At 40.3% G+C, this 22,396-nt stretch overlaps 1 protein-coding gene across 27 annotated transcripts in view; it reads left to right on the top strand.

Moving 5' to 3' along the window:
- The window catches only part of ASPH (aspartate beta-hydroxylase), a 240,199-nt gene that overhangs the window by 190,256 nt on the left and 27,547 nt on the right, over positions 1-22,396 (top strand). The gene's annotated exons all lie outside the window — the stretch shown is intronic.

The following is a 22,396-nucleotide window of genomic DNA, read 5'->3' as shown; positions in this document are numbered from 1 at the left end:
AACTTGAATAAAATACATCTACAAGACTTAACTTTACTAAAAATTTAGTCTACTTGGGGAAGAGAGGTTTCAATGGGATTTCAGTAGGTCTTAGATGACTATATTCTGTATTTCATTATAAAAGCATACTTTAATTATCATAATCCAGTTGCAAAGAAGGCTGCCATCAGTTAGCATTTGAATATTTTATGGATCAGAAATTCATGGGATGGTGACAATGAATGCAGATTGAATTAAAACCGTTCCATCTCCAAGGCGGAAATGGCTTAGGAACAGCAGCTCCCTTGATAGCTCTGCTCCATTTTGCACCGTTGGTGATTCTTTCCTCTGTAAAGTTCCACCCTCCCTCAGATCAGATCGTACTAGCGCTTCTGATTCTCCTCCACCATTCAGTCTTCCTTTCTGATTTTTTAATGAGTTTATTTCTCTGTTGTAGCTTTTAGGAATCTTTCAACCTCAAAGTAACAGAACTGTAATCAAACTTGGCTTAAGCACCAAGGAATTTTATGGATTTACTATGTTTTAATCAGCTTTTCAGTACTACAGTGAAATACCTGAGACAAGCCACTTATGGAGGAAAAAGGTTTATGTGGCTCACATTTTTGGAGGTTCAAACTCCAAAAGGCATAATGCATGGGGCCCATGGCAGGTTGCATGCTGGCCCATGACAGATGGCAGATGACGCATAGTGATGCTGGAATACACAAAAAAGAAGTATCACATGGCAGTACAAGAGGCACAGAGAGGGTGGCACCAAGCTCAGGGTTGTATAATAAACCTCTTGCAAGAACTCAACGAGTCACATAAGAACCGCCTGCTGATGGAGATGCTTCCAAGGACCTAAGGTCTTTGCATTAGGCTAAGGTTCAACCTAAGGGTTCAATCACCTCCCAGTGGATTCCTGGGATGAATTATTTACTTCATATGCCATGGAAGGGACTTTCAACAACCGAACTGTAGCATTCATAAAACTGGATGCCTGGCAGTGGTACTGAGCTCAGAGGAAGTACAGTCAGGCTCTACGCTTCCTCCTTGCTGAACTTTGTTCTTCTCCTGGCTTATTTGAAAAGGGCTTCCAGCAGTAATTCAAACAGAGTAAGACTGGGGAATTCCATAACATTTGGAGCCACCACACCAAGCTCTTAGTGGTCTTCTAGAGATCCCAGAAAGACCCTTTTCTATGGTAATAAACCATGTCCTAGGGGCACTCATAGTTACAACAGAGCCTGAGACACTAATTAGCTGGCATCAGGCTGATGCAGTAATATTCCAGGAGGAGAAAGAGTTTAACTACTCTCCATCAGCCAGGGACCCATGATCTTTCTCTTCACACTGATTGAGCCTGTTGGTGTCAGATTTCCTCTCTGGATGAATTCCTGGCAGAAGGCCGTGAGATTATCAAACCAACAGATCAATCCCTGGGTCTCAGGAAAGGTCAGCTTTATCTCAACCTAATTGCTCATCTCAGGAAGTTGACCACCTAACAAAGCCACAGTTCTGTTGGGAAAGAGGAGGACATGTGATTAGTGTTGGGAAGGCAGTGAGTTTGTGATCCTTGCTGAACATGGACATGCACTCAGACCCAAACACTGATCTCTCCTCTCTGTTTTCCCTTTCTTTTCATTCATTTTCATTTTTAAAGATTTATTTGTTAATTTATTTGAATGACAGAGTGACATAGAGAGGCAGATGAGAGAGAGAGAGAGAGATTTTCTATCTGCTGTCTCACTCCCAAATGGCCTCAGCAGCCAAGTCACCCAGGAACTCCATTTGGTCTCCCACAAGGGTGTCAGTAGCCCAAGCACTTGGGCTATTATCTGCAACCTGCCTAGGTATATTCACAGGGAGCTGGATCTGTAGCATAGCAGCCAAGACTCAAACTGGCCATCTGGTATGGGATGTCAGTGATGTCACAAGAAGTAGCTTAATCCACGAGGCAACAACACCAGCCCCTTGTCATTCATTTTCTAAGAAACCTTATCCACTGTGTGTCAGCTATTGTGAAAATTTCTGCCAAAGCTATGCTACCCAAATAGACGTCTCATTTCTTTGTATTTTATTTCCAGCAACATTAACATTCAACATGAAAATTAACTCACTCTGTAATGCCTTGGTTAATACTCCTATACAAATTTATAATTTTGTTGTACAATGGCTGAGTCAAGAAAGAAGTCAAGGTTAGTAGAGAATAAGACTTATCTGCATGCAATACAGAATTACACGCTTGAGAGGGAATATATGGGCATGCTCAAGAGTGAGTTACATTCAACAGGGTTCAGGGCCATCTCTTTATGTGATCTGGAGGCTTGCAGTGGTGTCTGGTGTGGGGGTTAATTGAATATTCATAGAGGGGAGGGTTTGGGGCATGGTTTGAGTTGTACCCATTCCCATACCCTTTTTTTGCAAATCTTGAAAGTGTTGTGGCATCAGGTACATTATGAGAATACGAGTACCAGTCATGGTAAATGTATTACAATGATATTATAATCAGCTAAAGGTCATCATGGGGACACAGTTGGCAATGATGTTGGTTGTTTTGGCCGGTGCTGATTTTTGGTGGTGGATTCACAGAAACTGCAGTTTTCCACTACATGGAGTGGTGGAGGCGGGGATGAGGTTGGGACTAAATATCATTGGCAATCTCAGCGGCTCCTTGCTAACTACCTCCTTACCTCCATCAGTTTTGGTCAGTGTCTTAGTGTGTTCAGACTACTGTAATAAAATACTGCAGACTGGGTGGCTTATAAGCAATAGAAATTTAATTTGGGAGGCTGGGGAGTCCAAGGTGCTAGCAGATTCAGTGTCTGTGAGGGCTTTCTTCTGAGTTCCTGTTAGTTTAATGTCTTCACATGGTGGAAAAGGGAACGCAGCTCTGCTGTTGAAATTAAGTTAGTAATGAGCTGAACTAGATTTTTTAAAATTAGAGATACCAGTTTTAAGGCTTAGAGAAATCACTAAGAAAATAATTCAAAAGAATACCATAGAAGAAATAGCAAGGGAATGAAATGGTACACTAGTAAATATCTATTTGTTGTAAAGAAAGGTATTAGAAAATAAATAGAGGTGAAAAGAAAAATGACGTGACACATCAAAAAATAGCAAAATGGTGGACTTTGTCAGCAACTTCCTTGAATATAAAAGGATTAAATATTCTAATGAAAAGGTAATTAAAAATTAAAAAGACAATGACTTAAAGAGTGGATTTTTAAAAAGTGATCCAATTATATGCTATCTACAATAGGAACACTTTTGGCAAAGACACAAATAGGTTAAAAATAAAATGTTGAGAAAAGATCATCAATGCAGACAGTAACCAAAAGATTACTGAAGTGACTAATTCTACACAAAACAGACTTTAAGACAAAAAGTGTTATCAGAGGCAAAGAGGGACATTTCATGACAATAAAAAGATCAATTCAATAGTGCTAGTTGGACTTTTAAATACTTCACTTTTTTATTTAATGAATGCATTTTTACATAGATAAAAATTTAGGAATATAGTGGTTCTTTTCCCCCACACCCTCCCCCCACCTTGCTCCCAACCCACCTCGTTCCCAACCCACCTATCATTCCCTCTCCCATCTCCTTCTTCATTTTGAATCATTTTTAGTATGACTTTATATATTGAGGACCAACTCTATGCTAATCATAGATTTCAACAATTTGCCTCCAGGCCCATACACAACATATAGAGTACAGTTTGGGGAGAGAATTTGCAGTCGATTCTCATATTACAATTCAATAGGGACAGAGGTCCTACCTGGGGAGCAAGTGCACAGTGACTACTATTGTTCCTTTAACAATTAACAATCTTTTTTATGACATCAGTGATCATCTGAGGTTTTTGTCATGGGCTGCCAAGGCTAAGGAAGCCTTTTGTGACCATAGACTCCGTCGGTATTTGGACACGGCCATAAGCAAAGTGGATGTTCCCTTCTCCCTTCAGAGAAGGGTCTCCTCTTTTGATGACCCTTTCTTTCCTCTGAGGTCTCACAGAGACCCTCCGTGTAAATACTTCACTTTTTATAATAGACAGAACAAGTAGGCAGTATATCAACAAGGAATTAAAAGACTTAACAACTCTAAACCAACAAGACTCACGGGCATCTTCAGAATATTTCACCTGAGAAGAGTGAAATGTGCATTCTCAGGTGCACAAGGAACATTTTCCATAATAGATCACATATGAGGCCATAAAACAAGCCTCAATAAATTTAACAGACAGAGCATATGTTCTGACCACAGAATAACAAAATTAGAAATCATTAAGAAAAATAAATTTGGCAAATTTGCAGGTATGTAAAAATTAAATAGTACCTTCAGAAGTAACAAAACTGGAAGAGAACTTAGAAAATGGTTTGAGATGCATGAAACAAAAATACCACATAGCAAAGCTTACTAGTTGCCACTGTAGCAATTCTTGGAAATGTATCCTTGTTAATGCCTGTGTTTGAAAAGGAGAATGATGGGACCAGCATTGTGAAGTAGCAGGTAAAGCCACCATCTGTGATGCTGGCATCCCATTGCTGCTTTGAGTCCCAGCTCTTCCACTTCTGATCCGGCTCCCTGCTAGTGTGCCTGGGAAAGCAGCAGAAGATGACCCAAATGCTTGGGCCCCTGCACCCACATAGGAGACCCAGAAGAAACCCCTGGCTCCTGGCCTCAATCTGGCCTAGCCCTGGCTGTTGGAGCCATTTGGGAAGTGAGCCAGCAGGTGGAAGATTCTCTCTCTCTCTCTCTCTCTCTCTCTCTCTGTATTTGCCTTTCAAAAGAATAAAATATATTAAAAATAATAAAAAGGAGAATGATTATAAAGCAATAACTCAAGAGTCCACTTTAAGAAACTAATATAGGGGCCAGTGTGTGGCACAGCAGGTTAAGCCACCGCTTGCAAGACCAGCGTCCCATATAGAAATACCAGCTCAAGTCCTTGCTGCTCTGTTTTAGAGCTGGTAATGGCTCAAGTACTTGGGTCCCAGACACCCATGTGGGAGATCCAGATGGAGCTCACTGTTCTTGGAAGGGCAGGGTATCCTTGGCTACTGCGGGCATTTGAGAAGTGAACCAACAGATGGAAAATCTCTCTCTGCCTGCTTCTGTCTCTTGTCTCTCTGCCTTTCAAATGAAAAATAAAAACAAAACAGAATAACATAGAGTTAAAATAAAATTAAAGAAAGAAGAATTACCCACATGCTGGCCTTTAAGTGACTATTAGCCACCATACATTTTCATTCACATTACTCGCACTGTGTGTTCCAGCGAGATGGAAAGTGCAATTTTCTTGAAGGCATGGGACAGTATTAAGTAGGATGCATCATCTGTGTTTTTCCCTTTTGTTGAATTGTCATCATTCCCTCTCCTTGTGTAGCTTGGAATTTGGCAGCTCAGGCACTGAGGGTTATGCAACTCAATGAAAAAATTGAGAGAAAAATATTCCAGTGGAGTTTTGTCTTTAGGGCTTATTTTCATTGAATTGAGTTGGTTGCTGCCCAAATCACAAATATCAAAGTGCTAAGTGCCTTGGGGGTGTTTAACATAGAAATTGAAACAAAAATGGATTAAGGTCTTTGCTAGCATAGAAGCAGAAAAGAGCTTTTGTAGTCCGAGAAAAGCCATGAACCTTAAGAGTTTTGCTCTTCCCTTTTTGAGATTAGCTCTTTGATCCACACTATTCCATGGCTAATTTAGAGGTAAACATGCATGCATAGAAATCACTTTAGTAACACTGAAAACACAACAGTCAAGCACAACAGAAAACTATATTCATTTTGTGTTTGTTTTTCCTACTACTGGCTCTTAGTGTTTATCTCTTGGAAAAGGAAAGTTCTTGCATCCTTTTTTCTGATTTTTTCAGAAGCACTGCACTGATGCAAACAAATAGCATTGCATACAAGGTTGCCTTTCTTCATATTGTAGTTGTAATACAATTGGAACAGGGCCCGGTAATACTTTTCCAGTGATATGACAGGGTACATTGGAATGATTGATTAGAATAGCACTCTTTTTCCTTAGAAAAATAGCACGTCATTTTCCTTCAGATGGTGACTTTTATTAAGAAATTCATTGTGTATGAATAACTTCACCTGGACAAAAATGAGACTTAGACAGTAATGCATTAGTGGTTCAACATTTCTTTCTATGTGATTAAATATTTGAATATTTTCACAAACTGCTTCTGAAATGAAATGGATTAAGAAAGAAGCAAAAATGTCAGATTTATAGTGGAATTAAGCTGTAAATTAAGAGGATTAACAATTTTCTGTGAAAATAAATGTCATAGTGTAAAGAAGGACTGAAAGCGGTTCCCTAAGATTAACGTAACAATTTAATCTTATTTTTCTAAGTCGGATTTTAAACTTTTTGGATTCCAGTGATACTTTCAACTAAAGATGACAACGAAATAACAATGGGGTTCAGTATTTGATGTTTATGTGATTTAAAGGAAAACTTTATAAGTGGGACTCCACAATCAGAAGCAGATTGGTTTTGCTGTGTGCTCTGACACATTGTAAGTCATTTCACCTTCCGAGTCTCAGTTTCTTTTTCTCTGAGCTCAAAATTATTATATTTCTCTTCCTCTAAGTCTCAAAAAACAAGAGGCAAATCCACCACCTTATTGGTTCCTTTGTACTGTTTAGGTCTGAGCCCCTAACATGAGCCAACAGTGCTGAGATGACAGAAGAGTGATGCCAATGACAGCAGTACAGCAAAAAAACAACATATTTAACATTCTTTGAGTAATTTCAAACTAAGAGGTGTATTTCCATCTCAAAACAAAATTGATGCGTTTTAGTATTTGTCAGTGTGAAAAAGGCAGGTTCACAAATTGGCCTTATCTCTGACCCTCTTTAGAAGTCACAGTACAGTGTTTGGAAATCCACAATAATTGCGAACTCTGCCTATAGGCTGGTACTCTATTTGAGGTCCCAAAATATTTATTCCAGTAGGTGATGATCTGTACCTTAACACAGGTGGATGTACACACAGACTAATGTCCGAACTACACAAATCCTACACATTATGGATAGTTTGTTTCACTATATATTAGCAGTTTGTTTTCTATATACACAGAAAGCTTCTCTTTAGACTATCAGCCCCTGGTGACTTCTGGGTTCCCGTGGCTGTCACTCTTCCCAGACATAGCTTAGAGCATTGTTCCCCATTGATCAGAGAGGCAGGGAAGTGAGCACCATGGTCCCCTCTTTCTTCCTCTGACTGGTGATGCTGGCTGGCCTCCCTGCCTTGTCTGAATGAGTGAATGAGAAATAAGGACCTCCTTTGCTGCCTGAGTCCTTGAGACCCTCAGACCCGGTGTTCCTCCAGCAATCTGACTGTGTCTTCTCCCATTCTCATGAAAGAACAAAATTCAGTTCTATAAAACGCTCCTTGCTCCAGTGCTCAGTGCCTGTTATCCGTTTCCTTCAGCCAGGAAAATGAGGTCACAGCACCTGACAATGGGCAAACAGACTCTGACTCACCACCTGCCAGGAAATCCACCCTTATCTACTAGGGTCCTTCAAAAAAGTGCATGGGAAAATGTGCATTATGAAAAAGCTATGCATGGATTTCAAAATTCTAGGACATCTTTTCCTTCTAGTTTTCTACCCTCCTAGGATAAATGGCTCAGGAAGCCAGCCTGCTGTATGTCAGACTTGCAGGAAGCCAGACTAGCTGGGTCTGGTAACAATCTAGGAAGCCAAGTAGCTTCTGGAGCAAATCTCCCAAGATGACCAGGATTTGATCAGTAATGGACAGCTCTCCTGATTTCTGTCCACAGGTCTAACTTCAGACAGAGAAAACCAAATATGCTCCCCTCTCTGCAGCATGGGGTGTCCCTCTTCTAGTCAGGCCTCCAGCTTCTCCAGTCACTACAGCTACCTGGGCCCCAGGCACACCTGGGTCTTCCCTTTGTTCCACTGTGAAGCTTCCCGACTGCTCTGTCTGCCACCAGCTGACTCCCTTGCTGCTGCAAGCTCTGAATCAATAGCTCTTGTTTTTCTCATTTCATTGGTCTATATCTTCACAATAAGAAACATTCCACAATTAGAAAGCTACCTCTATATTTGTATTCAAACTTGAATACAAGATCTGATCAGTATGCACTTAAACCAATGAGAGGTTGTTTCTTAAATGCTACTAATTTCCTAAGAGGTTTTATTTAAATTATTGCAAAGAGAGCTTGCTGTGAGAATGTTAAACTCACTGTGTATGTTTGCTGTGGTTTTGTAACCTCAGTTCAAAACTCAGGCAGGGCTCCAACTCAGGTGTTGCTGGTGAGGACGAGAACTCACTGCATGTCTCCTTCCTATCAGTGCAATATGAAGAAGAGGCAGGATTTGGTTAAGATTTAAGCAAAGTGACTTTATATCTAAAAAATTAAAATATATAGTCCCTAAAATCATAATAAATTACAACCAAATTCTTGTCCATTCTAATGAAATTTGGTATATATTGTACTAACTCACCATTGTGAATCAATTTATTCTAACTCTAACACAATAACTTTGTCTAGAGTAGCTTTGACCACATCCTTTCTCTTCATTTAGAGTCAGAACCCACACATATCTCTGGGACTATTCTCAACCACCAGTGTCTATGTCTTTTCAATGCCCTCTTTCTTATCAAACAGTCATACAAAATTACTTACCTGATCTAGTGTTGCTCTGAACTATAAGAGCATTTTGTTTGCATTATGTTTGCTTCACATGTTAATAACATAGCTCTTGTCTTTCTTTTTTTTATTTGTAAATATAAATTTCCAAAGTACAGTTTATGGATTACAATGGCTCCCCCCCCCCATAATTTCCCTCCCACTCACACCCCTCCCATCTCCCACTCCCTCTCCCATTCCATTCACATCAAGATTCATTTTCAATTATCTTTATATACAGAAGATCGATATAGTATATATTAAGTAAAGATTTCAACAGTTTGCACCCACACAGAAACACAGAGTGTAAAATACTGTTTCAGTACTAGTTATAGCATTACTTCACATTGGACAACACATTAAGGGCAGATCCTACATGAGAAGTAAGTACACAGTGACTCCTGTTGTTGACTTAACAATTTGATACTCTTGTTTATGGTGTCAGAAATCTCCCTAGGCTCTAGTCATGAGTTGCCAAGGCCATGGAAGCCTTTTGAGTTTGCCGACTTTGATCTTATTCTGACAGGATCATAGTCAAAGTGGAAGTTCTCTCCTCCCTTCAGAGAAAGGTACCTCCTTCTTTGATGGCCCCATTCTTTCTTCTGGGATCTCACTCGCAGAGATCTTTCATTTAGGTCTTCTATTTTTTTTTTCCCCAGAGTGTCTTGGCTTTCCATGCCTAAAATACTCTCATGGGCTCTTCAGCCATATCCAAATGCCTTAAGGGCTGATTCTGAGGCCAGAGTGCTATTTAGGACATCTGCCATTCTATGAGTCTGCTGTATATCCCACTTCCCATGATGGATCATTCTCTTCCTTTTTGATTCTATCAGTTAGTATTAGCTGACATTAGTCTTGGTTGTGTGATCCCTTTGACTCTTAGACCTATCAGTGTGATCAATTGTGAACTGAAATTGATCACTTGGACTAGTGAGATGGCATTGGTACATGCCACCTTAATGGGATTGTATTGGAATCCCCTGGCACGTTTCTAACTCCACCATTTGGGGCAAGTCCGATTGAGCATGCCCCAAACTGTACATCTATGTTAATAACATAGCTCTTGTCTTTCTACATGATTGTTTTTTATGTTATTACCAAATTACTTTTTCCCATGTTGATATGAATTTATTCTTGTCCCTCTTCCTTCTCCTGTTTGATATTTTAGCTGAAGTTCTTTCTAACTTGAATCCACCTTCATATTATAGGCTAACTTTTATTTTTCCAAAATTTGTATATTGAAGCTCTAACTACCAATACTTCAGAATTGACTGTGTTTGAAGATAGGGCCTTTAATGAGGTAGTTATGCTTAAAAGGATCCAGTCCAGTGGGCCCTAATGCCATCTGACTGGTACCCTTCTAAGTAGAGGAAATTTGGGCACAGAGAGAGGTACCAAGGATGCACACACAGACCAAGAAGCCGACAAGAGAGGCTGCAAAAGAAACTACCATGCCAAACGTTGATCTGAGACTCCCAGCCTCGAGAGTTGTGAGAACATCACTGTTGCTTAAGCCCCTCTGTCTGCAGTATTTGTTATGGCTTTCCTGGTGAGTGAGTGTTATTCACGACTTCCCTTGGTAACTCTCCTTATTTCGCCAGTTGCAGCGTTTCCTAACTGCCTTTGCCAAACTGAAGGATTCATTCTGAGTAAGTTCTTGTTGTTTGTTTTGCGCTTTATCTTTCATGCTGAAAGCTGTCCCCAAAGTTTGGTGATCACTGACCATTAGTCCTACAACATTAGACAGGCATTGGTGGTCTGTATGAAAGGGCAGGGCCTCCTGGCTCATGCGCTTCACTGTTGAGTGCATTGTCAAGCTAGTGTTTGTATAGGGGACCAAAAACATGAGGGTAGATAAGTCTGTTCTTTGAGGTCACGTAGCTGCTTTAGTTGCCTTAGTCCTGCTGCGTTCAATCCTTCTCTGGATCCCCCTCAGCAATTACTTCACGTTCACTTTTTATCTGCCAAATCAAGTACTTCTGTTTTTCATTCAAAAACAGATGCTGATAGTGTTCAACTGTTATTGTCTCCTTCCCCTCCCATTTAAAAAACTTTGTACAATTCTTTTATCGTCATTTCAGTGAGAATTCAAATGTGTGTGGGGTAGTATTAAGTACATTTGTTCAATCTTGTTTAATCCTTCTTCAGTCATATTTTCTTTATATCTCTAATAGTTTACTTTTTTTTTACTGTTTATCTTCTTTTCAACTAGACTAGATGACCTTGTAATATCTACGTCAAACGTCTAGTGAAGTTTAGAAACAAAACCTTGTTAGCCTGCAGAATCCCTTACCAGTTCCTCATATCTGTCTTTGGAAAATCATCAAACTCAAAGTAATGGTGTTTCATTTGTGGAGAGGCAGTAAAGAGAGAGAAGACACTTCTCAGCATCATGTTTTCTCATTTTAATCGAACTCTGCAAGTACATATACTGGTTTGTTGTCTGCCTAATTTCTTTATGCCTCCTGCACTATACATTTTATTTGGATAAATGGGTTGGTTAACCCCCAATTCCATGAGGTACTTAGATGATGGTAAAATGATTACAGTGCTTAAAACTTGACGTGAAGTAACTTTAATTTTGTTTTAAATCACAAAACTGGTCTGAGATTCAAATATTTTTTTCTGTGGTGAAAGCCTTTTTGTTGGGGCAGTTGATGAATGCTGTAAATGCTCTCAGAGAAAGAAAATACAGGGGCTGACACTGTGGTGCAGCAGGTAAAGCCACCACTTGCAGAGCCAGCGTCCCATATGGGCACCAGTTGAAGTCCCTGATGCTCCGCTTCTGATCCAACTCTCTGCTATGGCCTGGGAAAGCAGTAGAAGATGGCCCAAGTCCTTGGGTCCCTGCACCCGCATGGGAGATCTGGAAGAAGCTCAGCTCCTGACTTTGGATCAGCTCAGCTCCGGCCATTGCGGCCGTCTGGGGAGTGAACCAGTGGATGGAAGACCTCTCTCCTCTCTCTCTCTCTCTCTGCTTCTCTGCCTTTCAAATAAATGAAAAATCTTAAAAAGAGAGAGAGAGAGAGAGAGAAAGTACATTTATCCCTCAATACTCATGGGGAATCAATTCCAGGACCTCCCTTGGATACCAAAATCTGTGGATGCTCAAGTCCCTTACATAAAGATAGCATGGTGTATGCATTCAACCCATGCAATCATCACTAAATTGGTTAATACGTAATGCAATGTAAGTTATATATAAATGTATAAATGGCTGTTATACTGTATTGTTTAGAGAATAATGTCAGAAAATAGAAGTCTGTTCATGTTCATTACTGATGCAATTGTTTTCCAAATGTTTTGGCCCTCAAATGCTTAAATCTGTAGATGTAGAGGAAGACATTTAGCATAGTGGTTCAGTCAGTCCTTGAGACATCCACATCCCATTATTGGAGTGTTTGGACTCAAGTCCTAACTGCTCTATTTCTGATTGAGCTTCTTGCTAATGCATACCCCGAGAAGCAACAGATGATGCCTCAAGTACGTGTGTCCCTGCCATTCACATGGGAGACCCAGACTGACTTCCAGGATCCAGTCTTCAGTTGTTGCATGCATCTGGGAAGGGAACCAATAGATGGAAGATCTCTCTGTGTCTATCTGTCTCTGTTTCTCTGTTTTCAAATAACATGAAAATTATTATTTTTGGTTTAATCCAGAGATGTGAAACCCACAAATACAGAGGATCAACTCTAATAAATTGCATGATGTTTTCAGCAAATGGTCAAATATTAACAAGAGATTTAATATCACTGTTTCAGAGTTAGTGAAGAAATGTGAGTATTGTTCAGTGCATTAGAAAATTAGACCAATGAAAGGGGACAGAATTTTAAAAAGCTGTATGTGAAATGAAGGTTAATCATCACAACTCAAGTCAAGTGTGAGTGATACCTCTTTGTCATAATATTATAAAATCTGAATGTGAGTTTACCCAGTTATATGAAAGATTCGTGAAATTAACAGTATTGCAAGGATGAGAAAGAGGGAGAAGATGAAGACAACAAATTGTAAAATTGTTAACCTTCCATTGTTAGATGTAAGCAGGTGAATGACAGAAGGAATATTTAAAAGAATTGGGAAAGAGACTGCTGTTTTCATTATCAAGCCTGTAGTAACATTTGACTTTTTTAAAAGTAGGTATTTTTAATTAAATAAGAATATTAATATGGGAAATAAATAATAATTAGTTTGACTTTAGTTTGCTTTTTAAAAGGAAGACTTTCTAGAACCCATAATTTTAAGGAGAGACTTAATAGGACTTAATCTAATTTGACATCAAAGAGAAAAGTGCTCTATCCAAGTGGGATGAACAGGATGGGATGGGGGTGGGGGAGTGAGAAAATTGTCCTGTCCTGCACAGAGTTTTTAGATTGAGGAGAGCTGGGACACTTTGTGGGGTTAGGGACCCGTGAAATGGGGAAGTACATTTATAGGTGCCTAAAGTGCCAGAGCTCTGTGTGAACCTTCAGGTTCCTTTTGGATTTCCTAGAAAGTGGAATCCCTCACTTTCAGACAATCAAGAAATAACTGTCCAGAACACTCATATTCTCATGTTGTTCAGCAACAGGCCTGCCCACTTGTGTACATGCTGCTGTTATTAAAACATCTTGGAAAGAGAAGACGTTATTATAGGCCTGTAAGGTGATGGAATTAAAAACAAAACCTAAATCCATCTGTCCATTCAGAAAGAAGTTTGGGAATTCAGAGTTACGGTTATTGAGGAAGGACTGAGCAAAACTAACTGAGAACATGATAGGTCCAGCAGAAAGGGGTGGGGAAGTCCTTTGAGATGCTCCTGACCAAATCCTGATTTTCCATGCATCACTTGCTTAAAGATGCTGCTGAAACATCGTCGGAGGCCATGGTGTTTAGCATAGCAGTGAACTGTGGGCAACTCTCAGGTCAGTCTCATTGATCTGTGCAGACTCTAGTCATACATGGCTGCAACTAGGTCTGTCTCATTTTATCCATGAGCCTAAAAAGACAACTCTTCAGGTTTTTAGCAATGACAACAATTATGGGATAAGAAATTACTATGCAACAGGTAGGCAAATGACCATTATGGGCTATTTAGTATGTTAGGCAGCTAAGAGAAGCTTGCTATTAAGCAGAGGGAGAGCTTTTATGTCCATGGTTTCAGTCTCTTTCTCTTTTTCTCCCCCACACTCCCAAAACAAACACAGGCTCAGACACACAGACACAGACACACAGACACACACACACATTGCTATGGTCTGAATATCTGTGTCCCCCACCAGACTCATCTGTTACCTAACATTCAAGGTGATGGCGTTAGAGGTGGGATTAGGGAGCAATTAACTCATGAAGTCTAAACCATCATGAATGAGATGAGAAGCCTGAGAGAGCTGGCTGTCCCATTCTTCCATGTGAGAATACAACTAGAAGATACCAGCTGTGAACCAGCAAACAGGCCCTCACCAGATATCAGATTGGCTGGCAACTTGATCTAGGACTTCTCAGTGTCCAAAACCATGAGAAAGCAATTCTGTTGTTTATAAGCCACCCACTTTATGATATTTTTTTCATAATAGCCCACATGGACTGATACACACACACACACACACACACACATACACATGTGTAAATAGGTTTGGTCTTTGATCTTATATAACCATGCAAATTTTATATTATGTGATTTCTCAGTCTGTGCTTAAAAAATAACATTCCCAGGTCCCATCTCAGACTTTTTTTAAAAAAGATTTATTTATTTATTTGAAAGGCGGAGTTATAGAGAGACATAAACAGAGATCTTCCATCTACTGGTTCACTCCTCAAAAGATCTCAATAGCCAGGGCTGTACCAAGCCAAAGCCAGGAGCCAAGAGCTTCTTCCGGGTCTCCCATGTAGGTGCAGGGTGGATTGGAAGCAAAGCAGCCAGGACTGGAACCAGCACCTACATGGGATGCCAGCATTGCAAGTGAAGGCTGGACCCATTATGCTATGATTTTTACCTAAAAACCATGTCTTTTCTTGCCAAAGTCATAAATCACTCCTAAGCATAATGTTTACCTCAAGCATCTAGGAAATCATGAGTATTGTTATCTTAGCAATTTTCACCAGGCTTAGCTGGCACAGTCTTTGGGTTTGCCCGTTTGTCCCCACTTGTCAGGGATGTGAGCTGCTTTTAAGTCGCCCCCTCCACACACAGCTCTCCACAGACCTCAAAGATATCCACCCCTCATGGTACCTGCACCAATGGGTGCCTGTCAAAACATCCTGCATGGGAGGCTCTGGGATCGCCCAATTGCTCTCACATTCCAGAGGGAAGCAGGACACACAAAGCCCCCCAAAGACTGGAATGCCTGTGTGCAAGTGTAACCCTCACTCCTCTCACAGAGGAATGATCGAAGGAAGTCTACAGCCACACCACCCTGAACACGCCCGGTCTCTGCTGATCTCAGGAGTTGAATTTGTTTGGGCCTTGTTAGTACAAGGAGGGGAAGAATTATCAGCGGGGAACCAGCAAAGCTACAGGCTGTTAGGTTCATTATTTCCTCCAAGAGTCATTGCATCATCTCTAAAGTGAAGAGATTTCATCTAAATTAACAGTATGGATCCTTCCAACTGTAAAGTTCTATGACAAAGTATTGGACTTGGAAGAGACATCAGTTGAGTGACTATTTTACGAGAGGACTTAAAAAATTCATGTAAAATGGAATTAAAAGTAAGAGTTGGTTTTGGTGCAAAAATGATTATTTAAATCCATGTATAGTTTTTCATATTATTTTCTTTTTTAAATTTTTTATTTAGTAAATATAAATTTTCAAAGTACAGTTAATGGATTACAATGGCTTCCCCCCCCCATAATTTCCCTCCCACTCAAACCCCTCCCATCTCCCGCTCCCTCTCCCATTCCATTCACATCAAGATTCATTTTCAATTATCTTTATATACAGAAGATCGATATAGTATATATTAAGTAAAGATTTCATCAGTTTGCACCCACACAGAAATACAAGGTGTAAAATACTGTTTCAGTACTAGTTATAGCATTACTTCACATTGGACAACACATTAAGGACAGATCCCACATGAGAAGTAAGTACACAGTGACTCCTGTTGTTGACTTAACAATTTGACACTCTTGTTTATGGCATCAGTAATTTTCTACATATTATGAAAAACATTTTCCACATTTATGAAATTGTCCACATATTATGAAAAAAAATGCACCAAACTAAACATATTTTAATTCTATTTTTATTTTTTAATAATTTTTATTTATATAAGGTTAACAAATTTCATATATACAGATTTAGGAGTATAGTGATACTTCCTACTCTACCCTCCCTCTCACCCATGTTCCCGTTCCCCCTCCTCCTTTTTCTTATTCTTTATTTTAAATTTTACAGTGACATACTTTATTTTATAAGCTTAATCCTCCACTAAGTATGGGATTCAACAAATAGTAAAAACAAATAATAATAAAAAACAGAAAACACTGTTCCTCAACCGTGGAGACAAGGGTTGTAAACAATAATAAAATCTCAGAATTAATTTTACTCAGTCATTACCCTTTTTTGTACTCTATTAGTTATCCCAGATCAGGGAAAACATTTGTTAATTCTTTTTCCTTAGCCTTTTTATTTTTTGGAGAGTCACAGAGATAGAGCTCCATTGCCTTATTCACTCCCTAAATGAGCAAAGCTGAGAGCCCGTACTACAATCCAGGTCTTCCTCATGGGTGGCAGGAACCCAATCCCTTAAGCCATCACCAGTTGCCTCCCAGAGTCTGCATTTGAGTATGGAACCTCGGCGCTCCAGTATGGGACACAGGCATCATAACTGCTGGGCCACACATCTGCCCCACCCATGATTTTTTTTAAGTCTCCTCATATAACGAAAATAAACTAGAAATCTATGTAGTGCCTGGGTAGGACAGAGTGTGCCTGTGGCATCTTAAGCAGGTGTTTGGAATCAGGTTCTGGGGATATCCCTTTGCACTAGATTTCTCGTTTTGAGTATAATTCTGTCATTCAACATGTGTGTGCTGTATATAACAGAATAACAAAAACAATTTTAAAAAATTCAGTGTTCCTAGTAGAAAAGTACCTGAGCAACATTTCCCCAGGGAGGCTGGGGGTGAAAGGGGGCATGAACCACACTTCATATAAAAACAAGAAAACCTATTTCTAAGTGAAATTTTTAAAATTATATTGAATGATGCAATCGCTGTAACATTTTCCCCTAGGGTTTTGTGCCCTATTTTAGTAACAAAAGATCAGCCATTTCCAACTATGCCCCTAAGTTCAGCCTTCAAAAGAAATGAAAGAAATTGTTAAAATACTAGGAGAGAAGTGAGGAAAAGCTTGCCCATATAAGGTGCCAGTAACCTCATTTGAAAAGTAATTTCTTGAGTTAGAGAGGTAACTCTGCCTTTGCCTGGATGACAGTTTAACAAGAATCTAATAGCTTTATCTAGCTACTTGAACGAGTTACAATAAGTGCTGTGAACATTGGCAATTTAGGTGCATTTGAGAAGATGTGGACATACCAGCAAGTCCTGAGTGTGTGAGGATTTTTTGTTTGTTTTTTGGTCCCTTTTCAAATGATCTTGGGATACTTGACAAATATTGTTGAATTCTCTCATCTAGGCAAATGTTGAGGTGACAACGTTTGAGTACTCTTTATTGAAATGTGATTTTGACTTGATAGACATAAGCTGCGTACCTGAGATGAAGTCATACGGACAGAGTACTTAAGGACGGCAGACAGTCGGTGAGGCCCCAGGCAGACTGGAGGCAGAAGGAAGGGTAGATATTGACAAGAATTAGTGGGTAGATTTCATAGAAATGGAATTATGAAATCAGTCTCTAATCAAAATCTTGTGCCCTGGAGTTTTTTAATAGTCCTAATGTTTACACATTTTTTAAAAAGTGTTCCTTAGTGTAAAAGAGAAAATTATAACAAATCTAGTATTGCAGTTCTTAATTAGCTTTATTTGCCGTAAGTGGGCAGCAGTCTGGACTCAAAATAGTACAGTGTGTTCCATCCTATTACATAGACAGGTTATCTTACCAGAGAAAAGAAAGCGACATACACAGAACAGAATACCTGGATTTGAGTCCCAGTCCCACTGCTGATTCAAGTTTCTTGCTAATGTGCATCCTACCAAGCAACAGGTAAGGGTTCAAGTAGTTGGGGCCTTGCTTCCCACAGGAGAGACCTGGATTGAATTCCCATCCCAGCTCCCAGTTTGGGGCTCTCCTAGTCCTGGCCATCACAGACATACAGGAATGAAGCAGTGGCTGGGAGCTCACTTTCTCTGTCTCTCAAACAAAATGAAATAAAGTAAATAAATAAAAATGCAGAAAACGGAAGTGGAGAAACCTGAATTATTACAGATCAAGCCCATCGTATTTGAATAGTCTCAGCTCATGATTCCCTGATTCAGCCTCTTGTTACAAGGTAGGTTATAGTCTATAACACACCAAGTTAGAATACAGTTCACTACTTATAGAAGAAATCTTTAAGCCAAACTGAAAATCCATATGTTGGCAGCTTTAGGCCAAACTTCACACTGGGTGGACTGAAGTTGTCAGTTGTCACCAAGTTGGCCTGCAAACCTGACAGAGTCTTTTTTTCTTGGAACTCTTTTCTGTGCAGTCATACTGAGTTCTTGGCTACATTCATAAAGCATGAGTTATTACAAAATACCTTACATACTGTCTCTTTCTCTACTTGCTACCCAATAATGGTCATTTCACTTGATTAATCTGAAAACTAGAAATAAACAGAATTTTGTAGGTTTTATTTTTAAAGATTATTTATTTATTTATTTGACAGGTAGAGTTACAGACAGTGAAAGAGAGAGACAGAGAGAGAGGTCTTCCTTCTGCTGGTTCATTCCCCAAATGGCCACAATGACTCGAGCTACTCCGATGCAAAGCCAGGAGCCAGGTGCTTCCTCCTGGTCTCCCATGCGGGTGCAGGGGCCCAAGCACTTGGGCCATCCTCCACTGCCTCCCCAGGCCACAGCAGAGAGCTGGACTGGAAAAGGAGCAGCTGGGAATAGAACCGGTGCTCATCTGGGATGCCAGTGCCGCAAGTGGAGGATTAACCAAGTGAGCCACGGCGCCCCGGAATTTCATGTTTTACAAGGAAATGCCATTCACTTTCAGAGAGTGCTAATTGTTGTTTTTATTTTTACAGCATATTTTTCTTTTTCTTTTTTTTTATTTAGTAAATATAAATTTCCAAAGTACAGTTTATGGATTACAATGGCTCCCCCCCCCCATAATTTCCCTCCCACTCGCACCCCTCCCATCTCCCACTCCCTCTCCCATTCCATTCACATCAAGATTCATTTTCAATTATCTTTATATACAGAAGATCAATATAGTATATATTAAGTAAAGATTTCAACAGTTTGCACCCACACAGAAACACAGAGTGTAAACTACTATTTCAGTACTAGTTATAGCATTACTTCACATTGGACAACACATTAAGGGCAGATCCCACATGAGAAGTAAGTACACAGTGACTCCTGTTGTTGACTTAACAATTTGACACTCTTGTTTATGGCATCAGAAATCTCCCTAGGCTCTAGTCATGAGTTGCCAAGGCCATGGAAGCCTTTTGAGTTCGCCGACTTCGATCTTATTGTGACAGGGTCATAGTCAAAGTGGAAGTTCTCTCCTCCCTTCAGAGAAAGGTACCTCCTTCTTTGATGGCCCCGTTCTTTCTACTGGGATCTCACTCTCACAGATCTTTCATTTAGGTCTTCTTCTTTTTTTTTTTTTTTTTTTCCAGAGTGTCTTGGCTTTCCATGCCAGATCTGAATGCCTAAAGGGCTGATTCTGAGGCCAGAGTGCTATTTAGGACATCTGCCATTCTATGAGTCTGCTGTGTATCCCGCTTCCCATGATGGATCGTTCTCTCCCTTTTTGATTCTATCAGTTAGTATTAGCAAACACTAGTCTTGTTTGTGTGATCCCTTTGACTCTTAGACCTATCAGTGTGATCAACTGTGAACTGAAATTGATCACTTGGACTAGTGAAATGGCACTGGTACATGCCACCTTGATGGGATTGTATTGGAATCCCCTGGCACGTTTCTAACTCCACCATTTGGGGCAAGTCCGATTGAGCATGTCCCAAATTGTACATCTCCTCCCTCTCTTATTCCCACTCTTATATTTAACAAGAATCACTTTTCAGTTAAAATTTAAACACTTAAGAATAATTGTGTGTTAATTACAGAGTTCAACCAATAGTATTAGAACAAAAAAAAATACTAAAATGGATAAAGTATTACATTGTACATCAACCATCAGGACAAGAGCTGATCAAGTCACTGTTTCTCACAGTGTCCATTTCACTTCAACAGGTATCCCCTTTGGTGCTCAGTTAGTTGTCACCAATCAGGGAGAACATATGATATTTTTGTCCCTTTGGGACTGGCTTAGTTAACTCAACATGCTGTTTCCCAGATACCTCCATTTTATTGCAAATGACCGGATTTCATTGTTTTAGACTGCTGTATAGTATTCTATAGAGTACATGTCCCATAATTTCTTTATCCAGTCTACTGTTGATGGGCATTTGGGTTAGTTCCAGGTCTTAGCTATTGTGAATTGAGCTGCAATAAACATTAATGTGCAGACAGCTTGTTTGTTTGCCAATTTCATTTCCTTTGGGTAAATTCCAAGGAGTGGGATGGCTGGGTTGAATGGTAGGGTTATATTCAGGTTTCTGAGGAATCTCCAGACTGACTTCCATAGTGGCTTGACCAGTTTGCATTCCCTCCAACAGTGGGTTAGTGTCCCTTTTTCCCCACATCCTCTCCAGCATCTATTGTTGGTAGATTTCTGTATGTGAGCCATTCTAACCGGGTGAGGTGAAACCTCATTGTGGTTTTGATTTGCATTTCCCTGATTGCTAGTGATCTTGAACATTTTTTCATGTGTCTGTTGACCCTTTGGATTTCCTCTTTTGAAAAATGTCTATTGAGGTTCTTGGCCCATCTCTTAAGTGGATTGTTTGTTTTGATGTTGTGGAGTTTCTTGATTTCTTTGTAGATTCTGGTCTGTTGCATAGTTTGCAAATATTTTTTCCCATTCTGTCGGTTGCCTGTTTACTTTCCTGACTGTTTCTTTTGAAGTACAGAAACCTCAATTTGATGCAATCCCAAATGTTAATTTTGGCTTTGACTGCCTGTGCTTCTGGTGTCTTTTCCAAGAAGTCGTTGCCGGTACCTATATCTTGCAGGGTTTCTCCAATGTTCTCTAATAATTTGATGGTGTCGGGTTGGAGATTTAAGTCTTTAATCCATGTTGAGTGAATTTTTGTGTAAGGTGAAAGGTAGGGGTCTTGCTTCATGATTCTGCATGTGGAAATCCAATTTTTGTAACTTAGTAGTTCTGGTCTCCTGCTCTTGAGCCACTTAAAATATATATGACCCGTGTTTCTAGTGGAAATGAGCTAATATGTTCCTACCTGGGCATGAATTCAAATACTCAATTATTTCATCTACTTCTCACCTAACTTGGAAATGATTGAGGTGATTAACATTTTATAACCCTTGTTTATTTGTATGTAGGTAAGGGCAAGGGAAATTTCCCCTCAGCTCTCTGAAGTTTCACTGAAATGAAGTGACAATAGGCAGATTAACAGGAGAAAAGGCATACAAATGCATTAGCATGCTTAAACCCAGGAGTCATACAAAATATAAAAATTTAAAGGCGGATCAAGTACTTGAGGCCTAAATACCATTTTTGTAGGGGAGAAGAAGGGGAGCCATTTTAGAAGGGTAGTAAATTCTTATTATGAGAAATTAGTTCCTAAAGAACACACAATGGTCTGGGACAATGTTCCCATTGACTCTGGGGAGACAGCTAAGGGAAGGTGAGGGGCAGAACTCCCCTGCAGAGTGTCTTTTGATGTAGAGAGTATCCCAGGGACTTCTGGAGGCTTTCTTGGGAAGAATAAGTGGAAAAGTCAGCTTGGCCTTGATGATGCTTTTAGTCTTCTCTCTTCTCTGAGATTAGTCTTTCTGGTTATTTGATAAGGATCTTAGGGAAGGGGTTTAAGACATTGCATTTCTTTTTAAGAAGTTTCCACAGTCAGATAAGGGAGCTGTGGGGTGGGGGGAGGGGGACAGAGAGATCCTCCTGTACTTGGTGAAGAGAAGCAAGAGGTCAGCAGTTTGTGAGACTCTGGTTTAAGTCAGACTGCTTAGCATGCCAAAGTGCCATACTTTGGGATTTTCAGTTTCTGAGCCCAATAATGGCCAGGAAGCTCTTCCACCAGGTGTGCCAGCACCCACATAGCCACTCATAGTCTCCACTGGTCATAAGCCCATCTTCTGGCTGGGGGTAAAGCACCCTCATAAAATTAAAGTCAAGGAAATATTTTCATTTGCTGAATTCTGAACAAAAGAGTATCCAGGCCGGCGCCACGGCTCAATAGGCTAATCTTCCGCCTTGCAGCGCCGGCACACCAGGTTCTAGTCCCGGTCGGGGCGCCGGATTCTGTCCTGGTTGCCCCTCTTCCAGGCTAGCTCTCTGCTGTGGCCAGGGAGTGCAGTGGAGGATGGCCCAAGCGTTTGGGCCCTGCACCTCATGGGAGACCAGGAGAAGCACCTGGCTCCTGCCATCGGATCAGCGTGGTGCGCCGGCTGCAGCGCCCCGGCCACGACGGCCATTGGAGGGTGAACCAACGGCAAAGGAAGACCTTTCTCTCTGTCTCTCTCTCTCTCACTATCCACTGTGCCTGTCAAAA

The sequence above is a fragment of the Oryctolagus cuniculus genome, chromosome 6 (assembly GCF_051225735.1).
Source record: "Oryctolagus cuniculus isolate XC-2025 breed Fujian yellow rabbit chromosome 6, ASM5122573v1, whole genome shotgun sequence".
Lineage (NCBI taxonomy): Eukaryota > Metazoa > Chordata > Mammalia > Lagomorpha > Leporidae > Oryctolagus > Oryctolagus cuniculus.
Note: the sequence above shows the minus strand (reverse complement) of the source record. Positions and strands in the feature narration are given on the sequence as shown.